Source organism: Microcaecilia unicolor, chromosome 2 (assembly GCF_901765095.1).
Source record: "Microcaecilia unicolor chromosome 2, aMicUni1.1, whole genome shotgun sequence".
NCBI lineage: Eukaryota > Metazoa > Chordata > Amphibia > Gymnophiona > Siphonopidae > Microcaecilia > Microcaecilia unicolor.
The window spans coordinates 657,569,345-657,589,597 of NC_044032.1; the positions used below are offsets into that span (position 1 = coordinate 657,569,345).

Consider the following 20,253-nt stretch of genomic DNA (forward strand, 5'->3'; position numbering starts at 1 on the left):
CACCCTCTTCAAAACACACAGTGACCTAAACCTGGCTAGATCAGTCGGTAGAGCATGAGACTCTTAATCTCAGGGTCATGGGTTCAAGCCCCATGCTGGGCGGCTACAGACCTTTTAACAGAGAGGAGGTTGGAAAGAGGCATAGGTGGGGGTCATCCTCAATGTTTGCCAACAAAGTCATGGAAACCTTAGGAAGTAGATGGAAGCCGGTAATTTGCTTGATCTGAATAGAGGTGGTTTTAACTTAGTGATGAAGTAAGGTGAGTTCCTTTTGGATTTTCTGGGGGTCACCCACAATGGTGGCTTAAAGTCATGGAAACCTTACAGATGAAAAGGAGAGGGAAGTAACTGGAATCAGGTAACTTGCTGGATCTGAACAGAGGTGGTTTTACTACAGAGAGATGCTGAGCGGATAAGGTGAGTTCCTTTTCGATTTTCTCTATCAGCTGACTAGAGACTTAGATCTAGGGCATGCACTCCATGCAATTTAATTCCTTTTGCAGCCAAGGATGCGGCTCAACAGCCTAATTATTGAAGCCATGGATTTGGACTGAATTACGAGCTGAGGAGGCAGATACAGAGGCTCAACGGCCTAGGTTTGGGAGGCATGGACCTGGGCTGAATTACGAGCTGGTCAAGGTGTAGGTAATAGGGTGTCTCACGGAGGTATCCAGCGTGACCTATCTGGGTTGTGCTGCTGATTTGTTATGCGCCATCCATGTTATAGCGGAAAGACACACCCTCTTCAAAACACTCTGTAAACTAAGCCTGGCTAGCTCAGTCGGTAGAGCATGAGACTCTTAATCTCAGGGTCATGGGTTCAAGCCCCATGCTGGGCTGTTACAGACCTTTTAACAGAGAGGAGGTTGGAAAGAAGCATAGGTGGGGGTCATCCTCAATGTTTGCCAACAAAGTCATGGAAACCTTACCAAGGAGAAGGAAGTAGCTGGAAGCAGGTAACTTGCTTGATCTGAATAGAGGTGGTTTTACCATAGTGATGAAGTAAGGTGAGTTCCTTTTGGATTTTCTGGGGGGTCACCCACAATCGTGGCAAAAAGTCATGGAAACCTTACCAAGGAGAAGGAAGTATCTGGAAGCAGGTAACTTGCTGGATCTGAACAGAGGTGGTTTTACTACAGAGAGATGCTGAGCGGATAAGGTGAGTTCCTTTTCGATTTTCTCTATCAGCTGACTACAGACTTAGATCTAGGGCATGCACACAATGCGGTTTAATTCCTTTTGCAGCTAAGGACGCGGCTCAACAGCCTAGTTATTGAAGCCGTGGATTTGGACTGAATTACGAGCTGAGAAGGCAGATACGGAGGCTCAATGGCCTAGGTTTGGGAGGCATGGACCTGGGCTGAATAACGAGCTGGTCAAGGTGTAGGTAATAGGGTGCCTCACGGAGGTATCCAGCCTGACCTATCTGGGTTGTGCTGCTGATTTGTTATGCGCCATCCATGTTATAGCGGAAAGACACACCCTCTTCAAAACTCTCTGTAACCTAAGCCTGGCTAGCTCAGTCGGTAGAGCATGAGACTCTTAATCTCAGGGTCATGGGTTCAAGCCCCATGCTGGGCTGTTACAGACCTTTTAACAGAGAGGAGGTTAGAAAGAAGCATAGGTGGGGGTCATCCTCAATGTTTGTCAACAAAGTCATGGAAACCTTACCAAGGAGAAGGAAGTAGCTGGAATCAGGTAACTTGCTGGATCTGAACAGAGGTGGTTTTACCATAGTGACAGTGTAAGATGAGTTCCTTTTGGATTTTCTGGGGGTCACCCACAATGGTGGCGAAAAGTCATGGAAACCTTACAGATGAAAAGGAGAGGGAAGTAACTGGAAACAGGTAACTTGCTGGATCCTAACAGAGGTGGTTTTACTACAGAGAGATGCTAAGCGAATAAGGTGAGTTCCTTTTTGATTTTCTCTATCAGCTGACTAGAGACTTAGATCTAGGGCATGCACGCAATGCAGTTTAATTCCTTTTGCAGCCAAGGACGCGGCTCAGCAGCCTAGTTATTGAAGCCATGGATTTGGACTGAATTATGAGCTATGGAGGCAGATACGGAGGCTCAATGGCCTAGGTTTGGGAGGCATGGACCTGGGCTGAATAATGAGCTGGTCAAGGTGTAGGTAATAGGGTGCCTCAGGGAGGTATCCAGCCTGACCTATCTGGGTTCTGCTGCTGATTTGCTATGCACCATCTATGTTGTAGCAGAAAGACACACCCTCTTCAACACACACAGTGACCTAAACCTGGCTAGATCAGTCTGTAGATCATGAGACTCTTAATCTCAGGGTCGTGGATTCAAGCCCCAGGCTGGGCGGCAACCAACCTTTTAACAGAGAGCAGGTTGGAAAGAAGCAGATAGGTGGGGGTCACCCTCAATGTTGGCCAAAAAAGTCATGGAAACCTTACAGATGAAAAGGAGAAGGAAGTAGCTGGAATCAGGTAACTTGCTGGATCTGAACAGAGGTGGTTTTACCATAGTGAGATGGTGACGGGTTAAGGTGAGTTTCTTTTGGATTTTCTGGGGGTCACCCACAATGGTGGCGAAAAGTCATGGAAACCTTACCGATGAAATGGAGAGGGAAGTAACTGGAATCAGGTAACTTGTTGGATCTGAACAGAGGTGGTTTTACTACAGAGAGATGCTGAGCGGGTAAGGTGAGTTCCTTTTCGATTTTCTCTATCAGCTGACTACAGACTTATATCTAGGGCATGCACTCAATGCGGTTTAATTCCTTTTGCAGCCAAGGACGCGGCTCAACAGCCTATTGAAGCCATGGATTTGGACTGAATTATGAGCTATGGAGGCAGATACGGAGGCTCAATGGCCTAGGTTTGGGAGGCATGGACCTGGGCTGAATTATGAGCTGGTCAAGGTGTAGGTAATAGGGTGCCTCACGGAGGTATCCAGCCTGACCTATCTGGGTTGTGCAGCTGATTTGTTATGTGCCATCCATGTTATAGTGAAAAGACACACCGGCTTCAAAACACTCTGTAACATAAGCCTGGCTAGCTCAGTCAGGTAGAGCATGAGACTCTTAATCTCAGGGTCATGGGTTCAAGCCCCATGCTGGGTGGCTACAGACCTTTTAACAGAGAGGAGGTTGGAAAGAGGCATAGGTGGGGGTCATCCTCAATGTTTGCCAACAAAGTCATGGAAACCTTAGGAAGTAGATGGAAGCCGGTAATTTGCTTGATCTGAATAGAGGTGGTTTTAACTTAGTGATGAAGTAAGGTGAGTTCCTTTTGGATTTTCTGGGGGTCACCCACAATGGTGGCTTAAAGTCATGGAAACCTTACAGATGAAAAGGAGAGGGAAGTAACTGGAATCAGGTAACTTGCTGGATCTGAACAGAGGTGGTTTTACTACAGAGAGATGCTGAGCGGATAAGGTGAGTTCCTTTTCGATTTTCTCTATCAGCTGACTAGAGACTTAGATCTAGGGCATGCACTCCATGCAATTTAATTCCTTTTGCAGCCAAGGATGCGGCTCAACAGCCTAATTATTGAAGCCATGGATTTGGACTGAATTACGAGCTGAGGAGGCAGATACAGAGGCTCAACGGCCTAGGTTTGGGAGGCATGGACCTGGGCTGAATTACGAGCTGGTCAAGGTGTAGGTAATAGGGTGTCTCACGGAGGTATCCAGCGTGACCTATCTGGGTTGTGCTGCTGATTTGTTATGCGCCATCCATGTTATAGCGGAAAGACACACCCTCTTCAAAACACTCTGTAACCTAAGCCTGGCTAGCTGAGTCGGTAGAGCATGAGACTTAATCTCAGGGTCATGGGTTCAAGCCCCATGCTGGGCTGTTACAGACCTTTTAACAGAGAGGAGGTTGGAAAGAAGCATAGGTGGGGGTCATCCTCAATGTTTGCCAACAAAGTCATGGAAACCTTACCAAGGAGAAGGAAGTAGCTGGAAGCAGGTAACTTGCTTGATCTGAATAGAGGTGGTTTTACCATAGTGATGAAGTAAGGTGAGTTCCTTTTGGATTTTCTGGGGGGTCACCCACAATCGTGGCAAAAAGTCATGGAAACCTTACCAAGGAGAAGGAAGTATCTGGAAGCAGGTAACTTGCTGGATCTGAACAGAGGTGGTTTTACTACAGAGAGATGCTGAGCGGATAAGGTGAGTTCCTTTTCGATTTTCTCTATCAGCTGACTACAGACTTAGATCTAGGGCATGCACACAATGCGGTTTAAATCCTTTTGCAGCTAAGGACGTGGCTCAACAGCCTAGTTATTGAAGCCGTGGATTTGGACTGAATTACGAGCTGAGAAGGCAGATACGGAGGCTCAATGGCCTAGGTTTGGGAGGCATGGACCTGGGCTGAATAACGAGCTGGTCAAGGTGTAGGTAATAGGGTGCCTCACGGAGGTATCCAGCCTGACCTATCTGGGTTGTGCTGCTGATTTGTTATGCGCCATCCATGTTATAGCGGAAAGACACACCCTCTTCAAAACACTCTGTAACCTAAGCCTGGCTAGCTCAGTCGGTAGAGCATGAGACTCTTAATCTCAGGGTCATGGGTTCAAGCCCCATGCTGGGCTGTTACAGACCTTTTAACAGAGAGGAGGTTAGAAAGAAGCATAGGTGGGGGTCATCCTCAATGTTTGTCAACAAAGTCATGGAAACCTTACCAAGGAGAAGGAAGTAGCTGGAATCAGGTAACTTGCTGGATCTGAACAGAGGTGGTTTTACCATAGTGACAGGGTAAGATGAGTTCCTTTTGGATTTTCTGGGGGTCACCCACAATGGTGGCGAAAAGTCATGGAAACCTTACAGATGAAAAGGAGAGGGAAGTAACTGGAAACAGGTAACTTGCTGGATCTTAACAGAGGTGGTTTTACTACAGAGAGATGCTGAGCGGATAAGGTGAGTTCCTTTTTGATTTTCTCTATCAGCTGACTAGAGACTTAGATCTAGGGCATGCACGCAATGCAGTTTAATTCCTTTTGCAGCCAAGGACGCGGCTCAGCAGCCTAGTTATTGAAGCCATGGATTTGGACTGAATTATGAGCTATGGAGGCAAATACGGAGGCTCAATGGCCTAGGTTTGGGAGGCATGGACCTGGGCTGAATAATGAGCTGGTCAAGGTGTAGGTAATAGGGTGCCTCAGGGAGGTATCCAGCCTGACCTATCTGGGTTCTGCTGCTGATTTGCTATGCACCATCTATGTTGTAGCAGAAAGACACACCCTCTTCAAAACACACAGTGACCTAAACCTGGCTAGATCAGTCTGTAGATCATGAGACTCTTAATCTCAGGGTCGTGGATTCAAGCCCCAGGCTGGGCGGCAACCAACCTTTTAACAGAGAGCAGGTTGGAAAGAAGCAGATAGGTGGGGGTCACCCTCAATGTTGGCCAAAAAAGTCATGGAAACCTTACAGATGAAAAGGAGAAGGAAGTAGCTGGAATCAGGTAACTTGCTGGATCTGAACAGAGGTGGTTTTACCATAGTGAGATGGTGACGGGTTAAGGTGAGTTTCTTTTGGATTTTCTGGGGGTCACCCACAATGGTGGCGAAAAGTCATGGAAACCTTACCGATGAAAAGGAGAGGGAAGTAACTGGAATCAGGTAACTTGTTGGATCTGAACAGAGGTGGTTTTACTACAGAGAGATGCTGAGCGGGTAAGGTGAGTTCCTTTTCGATTTTCTCTATCAGCTGACTACAGACTTATATCTAGGGCATGCACTCAATGCGGTTTAATTCCTTTTGCAGCCAAGGACGCGGCTCAACAGCCTATTGAAGCCATGGATTTGGACTGAATTACGAGATGAGGAGGCAGATACAGAGGCTCAACGGCCTAGGTTTGGGAGGCATGGACCTGGGCTGAATTATGAGCTGGTCAAGGTGTAGGTAATAGGGTGCCTCACGGAGGTATCCAGCCTGACCTATCTGGGTTGTGCAGCTGATTTGTTATGCGCCATCCATGTTATAGTGGAAAGACACACTGGCTTCAAAACACTCTGTAACATAAGCCTGGCTAGCTCAGTCGGTAGAGCATGAGACTCTTAATCTCAGGGTCATGGGTTCAAGCCCCATGCTGGGTGGCTACAGACCTTTTAACAGAGAGGAGGTTGGAAAGAAGCATAGGTGGGGGGTCATCCTCAATGTTTGCCAACAAAGTCATGGAAACCTTACCGATGAAAAGGAGAGGGAAGTAACTGGAATCAGGTAACTTGCTGGATCTTAACAGAGGTGGTTTTACTACAGAGAGATGCTGAGCGGATAAGGTGAGTTCCTTTTCGATTTTCTCTATCAGCTGACTAGAGACTTAGATCTAGGGCATGCACTCAATGCGGTTTAATTCCTTTTGCAGCCAAGGACGCGACTCAACAGCCTAGTTATTGAATCCATGGATTTGGACTGAATTACGAGCTGAGGAGGCAGATACGGAGGCTCAACGGCCTAGGTTTGGGAGGCATGGACCTGGGCTGAATTATCAGCTGGTCAAGGTGTAGGAAATAGGGTGTCTCACAGAGGTATCCAGCCTGACCTATCTGGGTTGTGCAGCTGATTTGTTAGGCGCCATCCATGTTATAGCGGAAAGACACACCCTCTTCAAAACACCCAATGACCTAAGCCTGGCTAGCTCAGTCGGTAGAACATGAGACTCTTAATCTCAGGGTTATGGGTTCAAGCCCCATGCTGGGTGGCTAGAGACAGCTTAACAGAGAGGAAGTTGGAAAGAAGCAGATAGGTGGGGGTCATCCTCAATGTTGGCCAAAAAATTCATGGAAACCTTACCAAGGAGAAGGAAGTAGCTGGAATCAGGTAACTTGCTTGATCTGAACAGAGGTGGTTTTACCATAGTGAGATGGTGACGGGGTAAGGTGATTTCCTCTGTCAGCTGACTGGAGACTTAGATCTAGCGCATGCTCTCAATGCAGTTTAATTCCTTTTTCAGCTACGGAGGCAGCTCTACAGCCTAGATATTGAAATCCACGGGAGACGTATGTGTTAGGCGGGGAGAGTCTGATAGGTACGGACGGAGAGAGGGATCTTGGGGTGATAGTATCTGAGGATTTGAAGGTGACGAAACAGTGTGACAAGGCGGTGGCCGTAGCTAGAAGGTTGTTAGGCTGTATAGAGAGAGGTGTGACCAGCAGAAGAAAGGGGGTGTTGATGCTCCTGTATAAGTCATTGGTGAGGCCCCACCTGGAGTATTGTGTTCAGTTTTGGAGGCCGTATCTTGTTAAGGATGTAAAAAGAATTGAAGCAGTGCAAAGAAAAGCTACGAGAATGGTATGGGATTTGCGTTACAAGACGTATGAGGAGAGACTTGCTGAACTAAACATGTATACTCTGGAGGAAAGGAGAAACAGGGGTGATATGATACAGACGTTCAAATATTTGAAAGGTATTAATCCGCAAACAAACCTTTTCCAGAGATGGGAAGATGGTAGAACGAGAGGACATGAAATGAGATTGAAGGGGGGCAGACTCAAGAAAAATGTCAGGAAGTATTTTTTCACAGTAGTGGATGCTTGGAGAATTCCTTTATTAAATAAAACGGAAAAACAATATTCAAGACATTGCATCATGCCGTTGTAAAACCAGCCCCACTACACTTTTATACAAAACCCGTCCCCCCCAAATCCCCCCCACACCATACATTCAAATCAACTTCAAGCGTACATGCTTCCACCAAACCCCAAAATTATGTACCCCCCCCCCCCCCCCCACACCCACACACACACACACACACCGTTTCCCAGCGTGCCAATTCCTGGACGGCTCGGACAACGTCCCAGGAAACCTGCTCAGCAGACCTGCACTCCTGGCGCATAGACACCCCGCATCGGGCCATCCACAGGCAGTACCTGATAATAACTGATATGAGGAAGGCGGTACCTGGCTCCAGCCGCCCCGTCCCCTGCTGTCTGCCGTACACCCAGTCTGCATAGGTGTAGGACGTGAAGCTGGAGATGGCCAACAAGGCGGCCACTCTTCCACAAACTGCTCTGGAGAATGGACACTCCATAAGGAAGTGGTCCATCATCTCCAGCTGACCAGCACACTCCCCCCTCGGGCAGTTTCGGTCCTGCATGCTTCGGTACATATTTGCCCTAACATACAATTTACCGTGAAGAGACAGCCAGGCAATGTCCCTGTACTTGTTTGGGAGTCGTCTAGATGAAATAAAGCGCAGGCCCTGCCTTAGCACGGGCCCTGGAGCATCCCTAAGAGTCAGGGGAGATGAGAAATGCTGGGAGCGAACCCGCTCCACCCAGCTCTCCCTCTGCCCCGCCCTTATTTCCTCCCATGTAATGTCCCACAACCGGACCAGCTTTACTAAGGATTTGTAGTAGCCTACTCCCTCCGGGAAACCCTTCCGCAACCTACCCACCTCCCCCCCCCCCCCCCACCAAGGGCCCCAAAATCCCTCCCACCACTGTACAACACTTTGTGCCCACCCTGGGGCCTCCGGCCCTCCCCCCCCCCGCCCAAGCTTAAACTGGATGAACAGGGAGGAGAATAGCAAGACAGGATTTACCATCTCCACCCCCCCTTCCTCCCGCGAACGGTAAGTAATATTGCGTTTTACCGGGTTCATCTTGTTGCCCCACAAAAGTTGAAAAAACACGCTGTACAATGAAGTGAAACAGCATTCCGGCAAAAGGCAGATGTAACTCAAGAAGAGAAACATGGGGACTATCTGGGTCTTCAACAACCAGACCCTGTCTGCCATGGACATCCGCCACCCCTTCCAACGATCCACCTTTTCCCTTGCCTCCGATATCTTTTGCTCCCAACTCTCCCGCCCGTAATCCCCCCCCCCCCAAAATACACTCCCAACACCCGCATTCTTTCAATCCCTGCAGGAAACCCGCCCCCTAGGTTAAATCGCCGTTCCTCTGGACCCACCCACAAGCTAGTACACTTACCCAGGTTTACCCTTGACCCCGATGCCTTGGAATATTCTTCAAGGGTCTCCCGCAGCATCCTCCCCTCCCTCTGGTCTGCCACCTAAACGGTGACATCGTCTGCATAAGCGATGACTCTCAATATGTTCCCTTTGCCAACCTCTACCCCTCTGAGCCCTCCCTCCCCCCACCTTCCCAGCCTCCGCACCAGGGGATCTATGGCGAAAGCGTACAGCAGGGGGCTCAATGGGCACCCCTGCCATACCCCTGCCGTGACCCCCACCTCCGCCCCCCTCCATCCATTCACCAGGGGAAAAAAATTGCGCCCCAGCATACAACAGTTGCAGTTGTGCGATCCACTCCCCCGGGAAGCCATAGTGATCCAGGACCTTCCACAAGAACCCCCACTGCACTCGGTCGAAAGCCTTGTCCTGGTCCAAGGCCACAACCAACCTACCATCTCCCACCCGGCTATGTTCCAAGCCCTCCCTCACCCAGGCTACTGCCTCCAGCACCCCCCTTCCTGGGACCCCACACCTCTGCGGGACTGCCAGCACTTCACCAGAGACCTTCCTCATGTGAGCGTGAAGCACGTGGGCGAAGATCTTCCGGTCGCTGTTCAATAGTGCTATTGGTCGCCAGTTCGCCATGTCTTGAGGATCCTTGCCTTTGCTAAGGAGGACCAATGCTGATCCTCCCATAGACTCCGGCAAGGATCCCCCCTGTTCGCGCCTCCTCCCAGAGTTCCAGCAAGAGCGGCGCCAGCCGGTCCCTGAACCGTTGGTAAAACTCCGTCGGAAGTCCGTCCGGCCCCGGCGCTGTTCTGCGCCGCAAGGCCCCAATGGCCTCCTCCACCTCACCCAGCGTCCACGGCTGCATTAAGACCTGAAGATGGGGCCCCCAGTTACACACCCCCGGGGTCCCCTCAATGTATCTTCCCATGGCCTCTGTCCCCAACTGTAGGTCCGAGAAAACCCGCCCAAAATGCGTCCCTACCACCCGCAAAATACCTTCCCTGGACTCTTGGAGCACCCCCCCCCCCCTCATCCCTAAACCCCATCACCACCCTCCTCTCCCTTCGTTCCTTGCAGCAGTCATACGGGTCCGGACCAAGCAGCTTCCCAAAGTCCCGCTCGTAGACGAGGGAAGAGTACCGGTTGTACTGTACTCTTTCAACCTCCTGCTGCAGTACCTTAATATCCTCCCTCCTCCCCCCCCCCCCCCCCCCCCCCCAGGAAATTAGATTATCCCGTCGCTTTCTCAGGGCGATCCCCAACCGGGTGGCCTCCCTTCCCTGCCGCCTTGCCTGACGGAGAAAAAACCCTCTGGTGCGGTGTTTCAGTACTTCCCACCAGTCCCTGAGGGAAGGGAAGACACCCTGAATGGACACCTGGTCTGCTAGGAATTCCAGGTACTCCTGGTGCAACACCCCCTCCTTCAACCATTTGAGATTCAATCTCCACAACCCTTTCCCTAGCTTGCGCGCCCCCCCCCCCCCCCCAACTCTATCATCACCATCCTGTGGTCAGAGAAATCTACTTCCACCACCCTAGGTGCCTGCCTACATGCCCCTTCCCAAACTATAAACCTGTCAATTCTGCTCCTACAGGTGCCCCGTGAAAAGGTGAAACCCTGATTCCCACCACCAAGTGCGATATGTACATCCACCAGCCCTGCTCCTTTCATAATCCCCGCTAGTCGAACCCCATCATAACGTACTTGTGTTGCCCGCCCCCCACTATCCTCTTTCCGTAAGATAGTGTTGAAGTCTCTTAAGGCTTAATTTTGTTGAACAATGCAGACCTTCCCTGTTTGCTTTGCGGTCCATACACATTAATCACCCGCAAAGCCACCCCCGCAATATTACGTCCAACACCAAACACCAAACCCAGTTCCACCACCCTCTGAATCTCTACTTTATTGGTCTTAAAGAGGATGCCTATCCCCCCATACCTCTCCCCGGCCAGACCCCAGATAGAGGGTCCCCATCTCCAGGCCCTCTTTACCCGCCGGATGTCCTCCAGCGTCTGCAACCGGGTCTCCTGGAGGAGGAAACAGTCCGCCGCCACAGCAGAGAGGCCATCAAATGCCAAGCTTCTTGCCCTCTGGGAGGCGACACTAGCCACATTAAGTGTGGCGAACACCAATAGCAGTCCCGCCATCAGTCCTCGCTACCATACCCCCGCCTTCCTAGCTGCCTTCCCTCCTCTCCACACCATCATCCGCGGTCCCTTCCCCTCCACCCCCTTCTTCCTCCTCCGCCCAATCCCGGACCCCTAGCTTAAACATCCCTCCCCCCACTCTTGCTTTCTTCCTCCCTATCTTCTTTTTGTCTTCACCCACCGCCCTCCCTCCCTGGGGATCATCAACCGACCTGCCCCCCTCCTCTCCCCCCTCTTCCACCCCTTCTACCTCCTCTTCTTCCACCCTTCCCATCAATCCCGCCTCCGACCCTTCCTCCCTCCCCTCACGGGCCTGCATTACTACATCCTTTCCTACCTTCCTTTCCTCTCCCGCCCTCCCTGCATCAGCCGTCGCTTCCCCCGATCCACCCACCTCCCCCCCTACCCTTCCCCCCTCTCTGTCCCTCAAAACCCTCCCCCCCCCCTTTTTCTCCTTCCTCTTACCCGCTGTTCCCCTCACTCCTTCCTACCTCCCAACCCGTCCTGCCGGCTACCCCCATCCTCTACCTCCTCACCAGCCAGTTCCTCAACCCCTCCCTCCTCTTCCAAACCCCTGAATCTATTCCCTACTTCTATCCCCATTCCCACCCCCTCCCCCTTTTCCTCTCCGCTGTTTCTTGGACACCCGTGTCCAGCCCTCATCCTCCCCTTCCTGCCGCTTCCGACCCTCCCCCAAGCTCGCCCCCCCCCTGCCGGTCCCTGTCCTTCCCCGGCCCCTTTCCCGCCCGCCCCAGGAACCTGATCATGGCCTGCTTCCCCTCCCCCCTCCCCCTGACCTGAACCATCCCTACCTATCTCCTCCTCTCCCCCATTATGGGAGGCCCAAGGGCAGGCTCGAAATGCATGCCCCAGACCCCCACACAAGTTGCACCGAATAGACATACAGGACTCCGTGGGATGTTCCTTAGACCCGCACTTTCCACACTGCACTACCGGGCATGACATACCAAAATGTCTAAACGACCCGCACTTGTGACACTGCCGTGGCTGCCCCTTATAAAAGCAGAGAATCCGATCCCTGCCGATGAACGCCGCGGAGAGAATGTGCTGGGTGGCATGCCCTGCCTGCCTCAGCCTAACCTGCGCACCCCAACCTCCCGCCCACACCCTACTGGGGTCCGGGAGTTTGGACAAAGGGGTACGCAATTCTGCGTACCGTTTTAGCCAGAAGGCCAGGTCCGCCCCTGATAGAGACTCATTTCGAACCAGCAGGGTTACCTGCACCAGGTCGGGTCTGCTGATCGATACAGCCCGGTAGTTCTTCCAGTCCCCTCTCCCCCGTACCCCTTCGTATCTCTCCCAGAAGACCTCCATGCCTCGCTGGGTTAGAAAGCTAAAATCGTATTTCGGTATATTCACCAGATGAATACAGGCATAGAGGTCCTCTGGGAAGAATCCTAGACCCAGGACCAATCTCAGGACCGCATCTCCCCTCCCCCACCCATCTCAATTGTACCACATTCCTCCTTTTGGGAACCTGGCCTCCCCCACCCCCCTCCCCATCCTTCCCCACTGCCCCCTACACCCCTAGTTCCCCTGCGCCCGCCTCCCCCACCCACCACCGCCGCAAAGGACGGACCCCCCCACCGTCCCCCCCTTCTCCAGCGCGGGGACCCCCCCCCCGCTCCTGATGCACCATATCCTCCTTCTCTTGCCTTCCCCCTTTCTCAGCCTCCCTCCCCTCCCTCCCTATCCCTCCCCCCAACATGCCTTGTACCCCTTCAACCAGCAAACCTTGGTCCCCTGCACCCCCCACCCCCCGAGCACTCGTATCCCCTGCAGTCACAGTGTCCATCAGTTCAATGCCTCCTGCAACAGAAACCCTGCCTGTCTCCCCATCGATTTGGTCCGTAGGAACTTTGAGCAGGTTCCCCTATATAACTGGTCCCCTCCCAGTGCCCCTGCCCCCCTCCCCCCCCCGTCAAACCAACCCCCCCCCCCAACCCCCCCCCCCCCCCCCCCCCCCCGCTGCCTGGCCGGAATCAGAATCCCTGGTACCACCAGTTAAGTTTACGTCTGGTACGCATGGCAAGGCAAGCACCCCTCCCTCCCGCCGAAAACCTGCTCTCTGGACCGGGTCCCTTTTTCCCCCAACGTTCTGCACCGTCGGATCCTCCAGCCCCGCTGTTTCGCCAAGCGGGCGGGGCTTCCCACACTCCAGAAGTGCCTGCCCTCTCACACCTGGGGAATCCTCTGGCACTGCAGCTATTTCCCCTGCCAGCCTTTGTAGCTGTTCTGCAGTCTTTCCTGCTCCCACAGCCCGATTGGCTGGAGCCTCTTGCACTGCTGCCAGGCCGGTTTGTTGCAAACACTCCTGATCCGCCTGTGCTTTCTTCATCGAGAACCCCTCCTTTTCACCTGCTGTTCGTCCAGCTGCAGCACTCTCTTTCACCAGGTTTTCCTCTGCTAAAACCTCACCATTCTCAGTCTTTGGCAGTGCTGCAGCCTGCCTGGTTGTGACCTCCAGCCCCTCAGTGCTGTGTGGGCGGGGCCTCCCCAACTGCAATGGAGTCAGTGTTTGTCTCCTGCTCTCAACTCCTGCTGCAGGCAATGAGCACAAAACCTGTGGCTGCAACTGCCTCTGCATACCTCCTATCCACCCCCATCCTCCCACCCTGTCAGACTGTCATAGTAATGCTTGAATGTTTTCACTTATATACACTGTCAGCTAGCACATTTGCTTATTTCCGATCTGACAAAGAAGGGCAACCTTCGAAAGCTAATCAAGAAATGTATTAAGTTATGTCCAATAAAAAAGGTATTATCTTATTTTCTTTTCCATGTTTTATTTTGTTTGATTTCTATTGATAACCTTAAGAGTGGACTAACACGGCTACCACACTCCTCAATCTTGGATAGAAATCTGCAAAGCTTTCTGCCAATGCCATTTGACTAGATAAGGCAGTTTCAGCACCAGGTCTGAATGTAATCTTATTAATTTGGCTTTTTAAACGTTAGTTTGATTTTGTTGCCACGACGACAACATCGACAGTTTATTTGCATGTTCATAAAAGTGTTGTTTGCCGCCTCATCAGTATGCAGTACCGGAGCTCTGAAGTGCATTACGCTTTCCTCTTATCTTTATCAGCTTTCAGAACGTATCCAGTCTTTTATGATTCTTATGTTCTGTTTCCACATGCAGCAACTGAACAAAGTGACAATTTTCTGTTGTCTTTACTTTATAAGGGCTGAAGATAAGGATGTGATCTGCCCTTGAAGGGCTGTTTTAGCAGCGTTTGATGTGAATGAACAAACCTCCTTGTCATAACGTCATTCTTTGTACCGATCTTCCATCTGTGCATAAGGGACTGAATTTTATAAATTGCACTGACAAACCAGCACTGACTAAAAAATGTCCTCAGCGCGATTGTATTAATGGCGCTCAGAATAGCGCTTGCCGCCAGGAACCACGCCTAACTTTAGGGGTGACCACTGACACCAACTCAACCCTGGTGTTTATCCTTGTGCCTCAATTAGGCACGGATCCCCCTTATTGTATACAGGACATCCACCCATGACCCTCCCATGGCCACAACTCATAGTAACATAGTAAATGACGGCAGATAAAGACCTGTACAGTCCATCCAGTCTGCCCAACAAGATAAACTCATTTTACATGGTATGTGATACTTTATATGTATACCCAAGTTTGATTTGTCCTTGCCATTCTCAGGGCACAGACCATAGAAGTCTGCCCAGCACGCTTCTTGTACTAAAAGTTCTGAAGCTGAAGCCCCTTAAAATTTACACTCAAGCCCATCTATATCTATTCAGTCACAATCAGGGCGTAGACCATAGAAGTCTGCCCAGCACCGGTTTTGTTTCCCAATTACCAGCATCACCACCAAATCTCCACTAAGATTCCGCGGATTCATTCCTTCAATACAGGATTCCTTTGTATTTATCCCACGCATGTTTGAATTCCATTACTGTTTTCATCTCCACCACCTCCCGCGGGATGGCATTCCACATATCCACCACCCTCTCCGTGAAAAAATACTTCCTGACATTACTCCTGAGTCTGCCCCCCTTCAACCTCAATTCATATCCTCTAGTTCTACCGCCTTCCCGTCTTCGGAAAAGGTTCATTTGCGGATTAATACCTTTCAAATATTTGAACATCTGTATCATGTCACCCCTGTTTCTCCTTTCTTCCAAGGTATACATGTTCAGGTCGGCAAGTCTCTCATATGGTTGGGGTGCAGAAACCCTAAAGAGATATACCAAATAGGAGGGGAGACATGATACAGACATTCAAATATTTGAAAGGTGTTAATCTGCAAACAAACCTTTTCTGGAGACGGGAACGTGAATTGAGTTTGAAGGGGGGCAAACTCAGGAGTAATGTCAGGAAGTATTTTTTCACAGAGAGGGTAGTCTGTAGTTTCCCACTTCTTTCCTGTCTCCACTTTTGTGAAGAGGGATCACATCCGCTCGTCTCCAATCCTGCGGAACCTCTCCCGTCTCTAAAGATCTATTAAATACATTTTTAAGAGGTCCAGCCAAGACCTCTCTGAGCTCCTTCAGTGTCCTGGGATGTATCCCATCCGGCCCCATAGCCTTGTCCACTTTCAGATTCTCCAGCTGTTTATAAACTCTTTCTTCCACAAACGGCGCAGTATCCACTCTATTCCCAGACGTTCCCTCGGCAGCTGACCGCAATCCTTCTCCAGGATTTTCCTCCATGAGCACCAAAGAGAAATAATTGTTTAGCATGTTCGCTTTATCTTCATCACTCTCCACAGAGCCATTCTCATTATCTTTCAGTCTTGGAATTCCATTCCTAGCTCTTCTCCTTTCTCCAGTATATCTGAAAAAGGTCTTGTCACCTCTCTTTACATCTTTAGCCATTTTTTCTTCCACTCGCACTTTTGCTAGCCAAATTTCCCTCTTCACTTCTTTGAGTTTAATCTGATAATCTTTTCCGTGATCCTGTCGTTGCATTCTTTTGTATTTCTTCAAGGAAGCCTCTTTTGCTCTTATTTTTTCAGCTACTTGTTTGAAGAGCCATAAAGGCTTCCTGCTTCTCTTATTTTTTTACTTTCCTTGCATAAAGATCAGTTGCCATATTTATAGCAGCCTTTAGTTTTGACCACTGATTTTCCACATCTCCTACACTTTCCCACACTAAGAGCTCCTTCTTCATTTTATCAAAATTAGTACACCTGAAATCCAGTACTTTGAGTTTTGTGTGTCTGCACTCCTAACACTTGGAATTTTTCAGCCATTATAGAACAAAACAAAACCATCCAGGACTAAAACTAAGATGTTTTGAGCTAGACCTGTTTTGTAACGAATAAGGCAAAAAAAGGTGCCCTAAATGACCAGATAACCACTGGAGGGAATCAGGGATAACCTCCCCTTACTCCCCCAGTCGTCACTAACCCCCTTCCACCCCCACAAAAATATGATTTAAAACATTACTTGCCAGCCTCTATGCCAACCTCAGAGGTTATACTCAGGTTCATTAGAACAGCATGTGGGTCCCTAGAGTAGTGTAGTGGTGAGTGCAGTGCACTGCAGACAGGTGGACCCAGGCCCATACCTCTCCCCTACCTATTACACTTGTGGAGGAAACTGTGAGTTCTCCAAAACTCACCAGAAGCCCACTGTACCCACATATAGGTGCCCCCTTCACCTGTAAGGGCTATGGTAGTAGTGTAGAGTTGGAGGTAGTGAATTTTCGGGGCTCAGCAAACACAAAAAAGGAGCAATGGTGAAATGTGTACCTGGGAGCATTTTATGAAGTCCACTGTAGTGCCCCCTAGGGTGCCCTATTGTTTTCATAGGCTGTATGGGGGACCAGTCTACTAAAAATGCTGGCTCTTCCTACATCCCAATGGCTTGATTTTGTGCGTTTTGCACTTGGACTTTTTTTTTTATTTGAAACTGGACCAATAAACAAAACGTCTAAATCACAAAACCTTGTTCAAAATACTATTTTTGAAAAAAAAAAAAAAGATGTTTTTCTTTTTTGAAAATGATCTTGTTTCCTATTCAGATTTTGGACGTTTGTTGCAAAACGTCCAAAGTCGGACAGATGTCATATTGAAAATGCCTCTCTTGGTCTAATATGGTTTCAATAGCAATCTCGCTATCAGGATGCCCTATCTTCCCTGTTTTGGTGATATTTTTTAAAGATTCCTTGTTCCGAACCATGCACTTTTGAGTGACTGTCGGCCTCCCCCCAGTTTCTAGTTTAAAAGCTGTTCTAACTCTTTTTTAAAATGTTGATGCCAACAGCCTGGTTCCAGTCTGGTTAAGATGGAGCCCATCCTTTCGGAACAGGCTCCTCCTACCCTAGAATGTTGCCCAGTTCCTAACAAATCTAAATCTCTCATCCCTGCACCATCACCTCAACTATGCATTGAGACTTTGGAACTCTGTCTGCTTCTTGGGTCCTGCGAGTGGAACAGGAAACATTTCTTTAAATACTAACCTGGAGGATCTGGATTTAAGCTTTCTACCGAGGAGCCTAAATTGGGCTTCCATAACCTCCCTACCACATTTTCCTATGTCATTGATACCCATATGTACCAAGACAGCTGGCTCCTCAATATTGTCTAAAATCCTATCTAGGTAAAGCGTGAGGTCCACCACCTTCTCACCAGGCAGGCAAGTGACCCTCAAATCCACCAGCCACCCAGCCATCTGCTTGCCTAATAACTGACTCACCAATTACAATAGCCATCCTAACCCTTCCCTCCTGGGCTGAAGCTCCTGGAGACACATTCATGGTGTGAGAGCATATTGCATCCCCTGGTGTGCTAGTCCTGACTACAGGATTATTTCCAACTTCACCAGGGTGATGCTCTCCCTTTAGGAGACCTCCCTCCTCCAAGGCAGCACAGGGGCTGCTAGACTAGAGGTGGGACTTCTCTACAACATCCCTGTAGGTCTCCTCTATGTACCGCTATGTCTCCCTCAGTGCCTCCAAGTCTGCCGCTCTAGCCTCAAGAGAACAGACTCTTCTCTGACAGCTTGGAGCTCTTTGCATCAAGCACACACACATAACCTCTTACCAACTGTGAGATAATCATATGTGTGACACTCAGTGCAAAAGACTGGATAGCACCCCTCTCGCTGCTGGACTGCTTAGTGTTGTGTTGATTAATTAAAACGTAAGGTACTAGGGATATTAGATTAATATAAATAGCCTTAAGATTAGATTTTTGACTTATTTAGTGTTTGCTTCTCAGAAAGTAATTAAAACTCTAATGAAAACTCCCCTCTTGTTATCCTAATCTGAATAATTGACTTTCCTTACAAAAAGGTTTGTTGTCCTTTCGACAGCTCCTTTCAATTTTGCCCACTGCTTTCCAACTTCTTCCAGATCTTCCCATCCAAACAAGGACCCAAAGCATGAGTATGAAAAGGGAACGGAAGAAAAAGTAACAAATAGACTTTACTCATTAAACCTTTTGCATAGTTTGTCCTAAGTGTTTTACAATGCTATCATCAAGCTAGTAATTTGTAGCCAAAGTAAATGTTCCTAGGTACATTCTTTACAACAGTACACAGTGTATGTGGATAGATAAAATTAAAATAAGCATTTCAAATAATGCAAAATGCTTTTTCCAAAGAATTAAATCTGACCTAGTAAGAAACTTACAACCACTTTCCTAATTGTAGTGTGAAGCTTTTCACTATGGACTACCCAATTATTCACTTCATTGGAATATTGCTCCAGAAGGAAGGAGAGATACCTTTGCGTTCTGAGAATCCAAAAGAAGCAGAGGCAAACCTACTTGCTCCCCAATGCAGTAATGAAATAGTAGCCAAGCACAAAAAAAGTACGCGACCATAGGGGAGCGTATGAGCCGCACTAGCAGCATTTACTACTACTGTATTACTTTCTATTTATCATTTCTATAGTGCTACCAGAAGTCTGCAGTTCTGTATATGTTATATTTTTACATAGGGTGCTCTTGAGCCTAAAGGGCTGGAGATCTTCATTCACCCTCCCCCCCCCCCCCCCCCCCCCCCCCAATCCATAGGATCTAACTCTGTGGGTGACAAGGACTCCCAATATTGGGGAAACTTCTTTATTGTGTTCAGGGATGGATGATTTGTATTGGAGTAGCTATTCAGTGTAGTTTAAGCAGCCAGGAGAGGGACTGTTAGCATGATGCGTCCCTAGCAAGCTTTCAGGAGAATCTGGAGGACTTTGTACTTTCCCTTGGCGCTTTCCCCCCAGGGGACCTTATTTTGGCAATATGGAACTCGCTACCTATTTCCGTCAAGGCTAAAAACCTTCCTATTCCCTAAGTCTGTTTCATAACATTAAGGGGCCCTTTTACTAAGCCACATAAGTGCCTACACGCGCAAATTCTGAGTTACCACCCGGCTACCGCGTGGCCCTTGTGATAATTTCATTTTTTGCGCATGTCCGCTACGCGCGTCCAAAAAATATTTTATTTTCTAGCGCGAAGTGGCATTTGACACCAGGGGCGTAGCCAGACTTCGATGGGAGGGGGTGCCAGAGCCCGAGGTGAGGGGGCACATTTTAGGCCCCCCCCCCAGCGCTGCCGCCTCCCCTGCCCGCCGCCAACTTTCACCTCGCCGCCACTACCCTCTCAACCCCCCTTCCTGCCGCAAACCCTCTCCTGCCGCGTACCTTTGCTGGCGGGGGACCCCAACCCCCGCCAGCTGATGTCCTCTTCTCAGCCGCATGGTGTTGCCAAATGATCTGATCAAGTTTGAATCTGTTTCTGTGCTTACGTCTGACGTCCTGCACGACGTCAGACGCACGCACAGAAACTTGATCAGATCATTCCGCAAGCAACGCCGCACGGCCGAGAAGAGGACTTCGGCTGGCAAGGGTTGGGGGTCCCCCACCAGCAAAGGTATGCGACGGCGGCGGTAGAGGGTTGGCTGTGGGAAGGGGGGGGGGTTAAGAGGGTCGCCGCAAGGGGGTCGAGGGCCAAATCTACGGGGGTCCATGCCCCCGTGGCCCCATGATAGCTACGCCCCTGTTTGACACACATAGGTCATTATGCCCAGTTACTGCATGAGTCTTTACCGCTAGGTTAATGGCTGGCAGTAAAGTCTCAGACTCAAAGTGCACGCGGCAATTTTCATTTTGCTACACGTCCATTTTCAGCAAAAATTTTAAGAAAGACTTTGTTTACAGGTGCGCTGAAAAATGATTCTGTGCACGACCAAAACCCATGTCTACACTA

General features: G+C 49.6%; 7 non-coding genes across 7 annotated transcripts; all 7 read left to right on the forward strand.

Moving 5' to 3' along the window:
- Positions 1 to 29: 29 nt before the first annotated feature.
- On the forward strand, positions 30 to 102 carry TRNAK-CUU. Its single transcript has one exon. It is a non-coding gene; the product is annotated as a tRNA-Lys (tRNA).
- A 664-nt stretch (positions 103 to 766) lies between these two features.
- Positions 767 to 839, forward strand: TRNAK-CUU. The gene has a single exon. It is a non-coding gene; the product is annotated as a tRNA-Lys (tRNA).
- A 669-nt stretch (positions 840 to 1,508) lies between these two features.
- TRNAK-CUU lies at positions 1,509 to 1,581 on the forward strand. The gene has a single exon. It is a non-coding gene; the product is annotated as a tRNA-Lys (tRNA).
- A 1,433-nt stretch (positions 1,582 to 3,014) lies between these two features.
- Positions 3,015 to 3,088, forward strand: TRNAK-CUU. Its single transcript has one exon. It is a non-coding gene; the product is annotated as a tRNA-Lys (tRNA).
- Positions 3,089 to 4,492: 1,404 nt separating this feature from the next.
- Positions 4,493 to 4,565, forward strand: TRNAK-CUU. Its single transcript has one exon. It is a non-coding gene; the product is annotated as a tRNA-Lys (tRNA).
- A 1,433-nt stretch (positions 4,566 to 5,998) lies between these two features.
- Positions 5,999 to 6,071, forward strand: TRNAK-CUU. The gene has a single exon. It is a non-coding gene; the product is annotated as a tRNA-Lys (tRNA).
- A 532-nt stretch (positions 6,072 to 6,603) lies between these two features.
- On the forward strand, positions 6,604 to 6,676 carry TRNAK-CUU. The gene has a single exon. It is a non-coding gene; the product is annotated as a tRNA-Lys (tRNA).
- Positions 6,677 to 20,253: the final 13,577 nt, after the last annotated feature.